The sequence below is a fragment of the Vanessa cardui genome, chromosome 26 (assembly GCF_905220365.1).
Source record: "Vanessa cardui chromosome 26, ilVanCard2.1, whole genome shotgun sequence".
Lineage (NCBI taxonomy): Eukaryota > Metazoa > Arthropoda > Insecta > Lepidoptera > Nymphalidae > Vanessa > Vanessa cardui.
This window is the reverse complement of record NC_061148.1, coordinates 3,554,631-3,563,839: the sequence shown is the minus strand read 5'-3', so window position 1 is coordinate 3,563,839 and position 9,209 is coordinate 3,554,631. Positions and strand designations below refer to the sequence as shown.

Below are 9,209 nucleotides of genomic sequence, written 5' to 3'. Positions count from 1 at the left end.
TCTTGGTCTTGGTCTTGCGCCAATACACCTGGTCTTGGTCTTGGTCTTGGTCTTGCACTCCCAGTCTTGGTCTTGGTCTTGCAGCAAGAGTCTTGCAAGTCTTGCAATTATCTATTAGTCTATTACTATTTATTAAAGTTTATTTTAAATCTTAGAATTGGAACACTGTGAGCTTGAATTAACATAGCCATAACGATAGCGATAGCGATAGCCATAAAGATCAAGCAGATTAATAAATTACTGAAGATTTGATAAAAAATTTGAAAAATCAACTGACCTATACGTCGTTTAAAAACTTAAGAAATATAATGACTGAATGTACAATAATAGTACCTAAGTAATTATTTTAAAACAATATAATCAATATTATAATATATACTCACTAGAATAAATTATTATGACATCTACTACCTTCCCTAACCATTTTATCGTAATCATAATACTACTTGCGTGATCATTATAAGTCGAGATAGGCCCAGTAGTTAGAACGCGTGCATCTTAACCGATGATTGTGGGTTCAAACCCAGGCAAGCACCGCTGTTTCATGTGCTTAATTTGTCTTTACAATTCATCTCGTGCTCAACGGTGAAGGAAAACATCGTGAGGAAACCTGCATGTGACAAATTTCATAGAAATTCTGCCACATGTGTATTCCACCAACCCGCATTGGAACAGCGTGGTGGAATATGTTCCAAACCTTCTCCGCAAAGGGAAAGGAGGCCTTAGCCCAGCAGTGGAAATTTACAGGCAGTTGTTGTTTGATCATTATAATATATTCATTTTCATTCTAAGCACTCTAAAACTTATTTATTCTTTGGAACACCTGTAGGTACTCTTAAAATTCGAAATTATTTTGCATGAGTATACCTACGCCCTGTGGCGGCAATAAAATAGTGTCAAATGTTGTGATTTCGGCGCGGCGGCAACGATTGTTGTATATGATTTCAAAAGAAGCCGCCGGCGCGTGTATCATAACCATGTACTTCCGAAAAACGTCAAATTTCTTTGAGAAGTAAGTATAAAACCTTTGATGCCGCATTATCAAAGTGCCGATGATTAAAACATAACTATGCATGCACTCAGTTTGATTTTAATGGATATTTTTTTATTCGCTATGTAGGTATGTTTATGGTATTAGTCGTAATGCGCATAGGTCCAGTTTTTCATATTCTTTGATACAGTTTTTTGCGTCTCATAGAATTCCTAAGCGTACCTATACACCGAACTGTTACACCTAACTACTCCGTGAAATAGCGCTAGAGTCCTAGCTGCAAGACGCAAGAGTCTTGCAGGCTATGTCTTGTTCTTGCTCAAGTCTTGCACGGTCAGTCTTGGTCTTGCAAAAAATATTCGGTCTTGTTCTTGGTCTTGGTCTTGCAAAAACGCAAGAACAAGACCAAGACCGCAAGACCAAGACTGAATTTGGGCAACACTACTTTCAAGCAGGATATTTTAATTTAAATAATTATATTTAACTAACATGACTTCGAATTTTTTAAATGTTAAAAAAGAGTAACTACTGAGTTCCTTGCCGGTTCTTCTCGGTATAATCTACTTTCCGAACCGGTGGTAGCTTCACTTAATTGTAAAATGACGATTCAAAAGTGCTTGTTGTTGTTGTGTTGTGCCTTGAATAAAGTTTATTTTGATTTGATTTGATTTGAATGTGATGTTTTACTTGTGTAGCGTAGCTGTCACGCACACAAACATAATGAAGTTGATTCGTTTGTTTTAGTTTGATCGTAGTTTGACACGTTATTCAGATATGTAAACATACAAAGCAATTAATAAATAAACCACCATATGGAATACTTATGAGAGCTGAGATGGCCCAGTGGTTAGAACGCGTGCATCTTAACCGATGATTTCGAGTTCAAACCCAGGCAAGCACCCCTATATAAATGTGCTTAATTTGTGTTTAGAATTCATCTTGTGCTCGGCGGTGATGGAAAACATCGTGAGGAAACCTGCATGTGTCTAATTTCATCAAAATACTGCCACATGTGCATTCCAGCAACTCGCATTGGAACAGCGTGGTGGAATATGTTCCAAACCCTCTCCGTAATGGCAGAGGAGGCCTTAGCCCAGCAGTGGGAAATTTACGGGCTGTTACTTTATATGGAATACATTTCTATAATTTTCTTAATGTTATCAACCTTACAATCCTGAGGTCGGATGGAGATGAAGTCAATTTCATAAATACAAAGTCCATTTCTCTCAGTCTTACTACTAATTTACGCGGGAAAATTTTGTCTTAATTCCAAAGCAATAACGTTCTGAAATCGATTTAAGTATTTTTATTAAATACAATAACGAAATATATTATATAATAAAAAAAATAATGAAATAAACTGATATTTTGTTTATTTTTAAATACATATAATATGAATTAGTATATCAAGCAACATTATATTATCCTTTCCTTTTAACAGGACGACAGATTAAATAGAAATAATAGGGTAAGTTATTACGTATAAAGTAGTTTTAAATTTGTTAAAGGTATTAAATTAATTAATACATACCTAAATTATTTTTTTTCCAGTGGGACGATTTTAAAGAAATGGCAACACAATTAAAGGTATGGTATGGTTTCGCACGTGACATTGGCGAAATAATCTGTGTCTTTCCAGCCGAAAAAAAAATATATACAATGACAGATATTTTATAAGACGCACCCAACGATCTTTTATTTTTTTTTTGTTTTTTATTTTATGTTCATAGGTATAATACAATCCCAATCAAAAAATACATATGATCACATTTTTCGTGATGTAGACACGATATGCGTTTAATATTAAATACCAATTGGATTCTAGTCCATTAAAGAAATATAAAATGTATTGATTAATTGTTTTTTTTTAACCTTTAACGTCACAATAGATAAACTAATTATGAATACATATAACGCACATGAAATAATCATATCTTGTATACATCAGTCTTTTACAAATCAATTCATCAACGCAGTAAAATATTATAAGTAAAATATTTTGTTTTAAGTCTGACAATAGCATTATATTTATAATATCTATTACTATGTGCTTTAATTACAGAAATTTGTATTGTGCCTTTTATTTTTACGCTATTAATATTGTTTTTTTTCTTCAGGAAAAGGCAAAAGATAATCCTGATCACGATGTAAGGATATATTGTTGTCTACTACATTAACACTACATCTACATTTTTGACTACTTTATATGCCTACACCCACCACGCGAACTCATTCGAGAATGCCTAAGTAACTGTATTTTTTTAACATTTTTGAAAAACCGTACACGCCAAACCCACTTCTCAAATGGAGATCATACGAGATTTTCTTTTCGAAATTATTTTATCTTTCGATTTTGATATCTCGACGGCACTGTTGAATTACGCCATTTAGCTACCTTGCCTCCCTAACCATAATTTTATTTTTATTAGTATTATACTAATGCAAAGTCTTGTTCATTTAAATGTCATATCTAAATACAGTTAAACGACAAGTATTCATGTTATGATACTCGCATTACATAATACACCATTATTTACCCACTAATATAATTTCATTGCCCATTACCAGGACCAGCGCCTTACGTAATCCCTGTTAATTGTTATATATTATCTGAATACCAGAATTAAACTAGCTACTAAAAACTAATTATGTTTTCAATGTAAATTGAAATAACATTATATAATATATATTATAATCTACTCTTTACTTATGTGTTTATACAAATATAAATATACACTAATTAACTAAGTTTATATTAAATACCAACAAAATATTCTGAAATTAATCAAGAATGCAACTGACAGTCCATAATTTGTTACCACTGTGACAACCTTGACGATCTCTGTGGTCGAGTGGTGTGTACACCGGTTTTCATGGGTACGCCATTCTGAGGTCCCGGGTTCGATTCCCGGCCGAGTCGATGTGGAAAGTTTATTAGTTTTCTATGTCGTCTTGGGTCTGGGTGTATGTGGTACCTTCGTTGCTTCTGATTTTCCATAACACAAGTACTTCAGCTGCTTACATTGGGATCAGAGTAATGTATGTGATGTTGTCCAATATTTATATATTTATTTATTTATTATTTATAAAAAAAAACCTAAAATGCCCCTTGCTTTTACTACGTCTAAAAAGTGACGTCACTTCATTGACCAAGTCACTCAGTGTTCGTTCTATAATAATACATATATTTAATTGGCTTTCCCTGATGGTAAGTGGTCATCTCCATCTAGACACCAATGTTACGTCGCTAATGTGTATAACTATAGGAACTAAGTCTATAGTTACACTGACTCACTCAAGCCTCTGACTGTAACACAATAATACTAAATATTGTTGTTTGGCGTTACAATATATGTCGAGACTGGAATCTACCCAGGTTATAAAGCCTTATCACCAAGTGATATTTTAACGAACGAAATCGTATCTTATATTAAAAACAAAAAATTATTGAAATAAAACTAGTTTAAACGGATTTTAATCGCGTTTACCCGTGATCACGAACGCTGTAAAGTGCTCGAAACGTCGGGATGTTAAAAATAATTAATATACGCGATTCAAATCCGTTATAACTATTTTTATTTCAATGTGTAATAATCGCGAAAATTTAAGACAACAAAAATTATTTTAAAATTGGTACCCATACGGTTTCTCAGTACGAGGCTATTTCTTTTTATGCATTATTTTTTTTTATTGAATTTGTTATTTTTCAGTGGCACGATGATCTACGCAAAGTCCTTGTAAGAATATTTTTTTTGTCTTTAATACTTAAATAAAACAAAAGAAAAAGTATAGCTAGTATAGAGAAAATGTTTTGCTGTAATTATTTGGTTTAAAACAAAACTAGTTATTGAAGATTGCTTTGTGCTAATAATATGTAATGTGGGTTCGTAAACTAAGTGCCTCATTGGACTTGCTAGCTTGTAAGGCTGTTGACCCTAAGATTTCAGGTTCAAATCTCTGGCCTTATAATCCTGAAATCCAGAATACCTATAGTCACTAAGAGATTCATTTGAGAACATGAGCGTAAATCTTCAGAATGTGATATGTGACATAATATCCAAAATATAAAAATGGTTTATTAACGGAAGTTACTTGTCAATATTTTACGAGTGAGATGCGAAGTGAGATCCAATAGAATCTCGTCTGAACTCATTACTACGTACCACTATTTACTATGAGAGAAACAGTAAAAAGTTTGCGAGTATTTCCGTTAAGAAAAGTCGTCGTGAAATCGGACATAATGGATGTATTTTTATTGCAGACGTTTTTCTTTTATAATGTAGACAACGATCACCTCATATTATAAAGAAATCGAATCAAACAAATATTTATTGCGAGTGGGAATCGACCTCATAAAGTTTCGGTCCAGACACCAACGTAAAAATCTTTATAAGTGCTAATAAACGGCGAATTATTCCAACGAAACAGCGGGCTTAGACAGAACGCATTAGATGATTGTCGATTTTGTCTATTAGATTTCTTTAGCGATTTCTGTATAAAGTTACCAATACGATTTTTAAATTAAAAAAAAAAAAACATTTCATAAAAAGGCCAGCATTTTTCGTAATACTTGCATTTGTAGAACTTAGAACTTAAAAAAAATGTTTATTTGGCAGTTAAAATTATATCCGAGAATCAATTTTCCCGCCATGACGAGTTACTGTCAATGTCATGTTAACAGATTAAAAATATAATGTTTAATAAAAAATGTGACAGATACTTGTTGTAATATACAGATAATAATCTTTATGTAATATTTAATATCAAGTATTACATTGTAATTAAGTCTTACGTATTATAATAAGAGAATGTGATGAATGATTTCAAACATCAGTTTCTTCCAAATTATTCAATATATGAATTCTTGAAACGGTCCATATTTATGCATTAAGTATAGCTCTCCTCTCTATCATACCAAGTCCTACGGTGCTGTGGTAAGAGAATCTATAGCCTTCACGTGATCAGCACCACTTTCCTAAACTCACCTGACTGTCAGGTGATCTGCCTATTTGCTCCTTGCTTCTCAAGACTTCCAGATAATAACTTTGGTCCAGCCAGTCCAGTTTCCTCAACGTTATTATTCACAAATTTATGATTAACTTTATTCCATCAGGTTTAATTTAATCATCTTCAATTGTTATCTAAATGTATTCATTTTTAATATGTAGCGTTATTTAAGACTATGAGCTGAGATGGCCCAGTGGTTAGAAGACGTGCTTCTTAACCGGTGATTGCGGGTTCAAATCCAGGCAATATGTGCTTAATTTGTGTTTTATAATTTATCTCGTGCTCGGCGGAAAACATAGTGAGGAAACCTGCTTGTGTCTAATTTCATCGAAATTCTGCTACATGTGCATTCGACCAACCCGCATTGAAACAGCTTGGTAGAATATGTTCCAAACCCTCTCCTTAATGGAAGAGGAGGCCTTATACCAGCAGTGGGAAATTTACAGGCTGTTACTTTTATTTATTTTTTATTTAAGACTACGATTGCGAGATTTCGCTACTTACTAAATTACACCTACGTCTGTAAAATTTTGCTCTGAATACGTGCTATATAAAGACTCATTTTATCGGACTTGGGACTTTAAATCTTTAATAAGTGGAGCCCAGGTGTTGGATATGGTTCAATCTCTATTGAAGTTGAAGTCATTTGAATTTCAATAGTCCCAAGTATTATTCTAAGTAAGAGCAGGATTTCTTGGGCGTTCTATCTAAACCCTCATAACAGAAAAGTATTTGAATAGTCTGGAATATAATTAATATAAGCGATTTGAATTAATTTTAAATATTCAAATTAGTTCGCTGACGTCATTGCTTATTAGATATTTTTAAAGTAATTAATATTTATATGATATTTAATTTAAAATGAAATACAATTAAATTTACATAAATATGAAAGAAAAATTGGTGTTAGTTACCTTATAACTCAAGAACGGATGAACCGATTTGGATGAAATTTGTTGGAGAGGTAGCTTAGAACCTGGAGAAGGACATAGGATTTTATTCCGTTCGACCGCGTTTCCGTGCAGTCAGTATAAGAAGTGTTATAACAAAAACGCATCTGACATGGAGCAACAAAACACAAATTACATATTATAAAGATCTCAAAGAAGTCACTTGGCTATTCTCTAGTATATTATAGCATTGCACCCGTGCGAAGCCGGGGCGGGTTTAGTATAGTATAGTTAAAAAGTATGTGTCCGTCACTTGACGCTTGACAGATTTCAAAGTTTGAAGTTGATAAATAGTCTCACTCGTAAAGTGTTGAAAAGCGACTTCCGATGACACGCGATTTTGATACGTGTATCATATAAATTATATGCTTATTAAATTCAATGTCGTATATCACACCTTTAGATTATATGATAGTATTCGATACTGAGTTTTGTGTTTCTCGTAATGTTCAGACTGTAAATATTTTGTTAGATAAATATCTGCTTTAAAATATATGAATATTATCTTACTACGCTGTTCGAATGTAGTTTAATATAATTATAAGTTGAAGTTAAATATATATTAATATGATAAATGTGAATGTAACTCTGTCTGTATGCTCTTTCACGACCGAACCACTAAGCCGGTTTTAATGAAATTTGGTATGAAGCAAACTTGAATTCTAAGAGGCATTACTTACTTGTCTAACACATGACAACCAACGCATTAAAATGTAAGCGAAGCCACGGTTTATTAAAAGCAATTTTCTTGCCTGGATCTTAACTCGCACTTTTCAATATGATCCATTTTTTTATATTTTTAGTAAAACGTTGTAATACGTATTATGTTTCCAATTAGGAATGGTCGAGATCTTTGACGAGGGTAAGTACATATGATAACACAAATGTGATATTTTTTTCTTAAATGACATTACAATAAAACCTTTTTTTCAGAATAGGCCGGTTTATGACGAACCAAAGGCAGGTCCGGTAAGATTGTGGAAAATTACTTAAATTAAATCTAAAAATCCGTAGTGCTTTTACGTCATCCTTGTAAACCAATCATGAAAGTTTGTAAACATGATTACAAATGATTTCGACGAAATACAAAATCCTTTATTGTATCCACACACTTGTGAAACCGCAGGTCGCAACTAGTAAATAATAATTGCGCGTGTAAGGCATGTTCTATAAGACGGCCCAATTAAAGAGGTTCCAATGTTTTGTCATCGTTCGTACAGTGAAATACAGATAGTATATAACATTGACTTGTTCAAAAAAAGATATTTTTTTATAATGTTTATATTAAATCGCTGTACTTTATTTAGCTGACCCTACCTACTGTTCTTTTTGTAAATAATAAAATAAAATAGCTCAGTGTATTCGAGCGTGTGCTTAAAGTAACAGCTCGTAAATTTCCCACTGCTGGGCTATGGCCTCCTTTCCTATTGAGGAGAGAGTTTGGAACATTTTCCACCACGCTGTTCCAATGCGTGTTGGTGGAATGTACATGTAGCAGAATTTCGAAGAAATTAGACACATGCAGGTTTTCTCACGATGTTCTCCTTCACCGCCGAGCACGAGATGAATTATAAACACAAGAACCGAGATGGCCCAGTGGGTAAAACGCGTGCGTTTTAAGCGATGATTTCGGGTTCAAACCCAGGCATGCGTAACTATATATATGTATGTGAATGTGCCTTGTTAACCGACTTCTGAAAAATGAGGTTATCAGTTCGACAAATGCATGTGACATTGTTAGAATTTAATTATATTGTAGTTTGATGATCCGTTTAGGTTTCCAAGTTTGTTTAATTTCGACACATGTGTTTAATTTCGTAAGTGTATGTTCCATGAATTAAAATCCACGAATTTCTCGAATACTAAAAGTCCTATTGAGATGATCATCTTTAATCTAAGATACACTACAACTTAGGGAACGTTGTAATTTCTCTTAGTCACTCTAATAGTTTCATAGATATTTTTTTTTATCTTTAGTTCACTAGTTTGAATTTGAAGTAGGTTTATCTTTGCATAAATTATTTATTTTAAATAAACCGATCTGGTTCTGAAGCGTGAGAAATTCCTGGATAACAATGTAATTTACTCTGATGATGATGAAAAAAATGCATCGTGCTATTAATACACCGCCATTAATAAAACGTCAGATCTGCAACGTTTGAATGAAGGTCGGATTCTTGTAACATCATACAAGAATAGTAAACTTATCGTATAGCACTGATATATAGATAGATAGATAAATTGGTAGTCTTATTTTTACA

At 33.0% G+C, this 9,209-nt stretch overlaps 1 long non-coding RNA gene across 1 annotated transcript; it reads left to right on the top strand.

Annotated features, from left to right (window-relative positions):
* The first annotated feature begins 2,431 nt into the window (after positions 1 to 2,431).
* LOC124540693 lies at positions 2,432 to 7,908 on the top strand. Its single transcript, XR_006967162.1, has 6 exons — positions 2,432 to 2,459; positions 2,543 to 2,578; positions 3,109 to 3,138; positions 4,702 to 4,728; positions 7,787 to 7,810; positions 7,882 to 7,908. It is a non-coding gene; the product is annotated as an uncharacterized LOC124540693 (long non-coding RNA).
* The last annotated feature ends 1,301 nt before the right edge of the window (positions 7,909 to 9,209 follow it).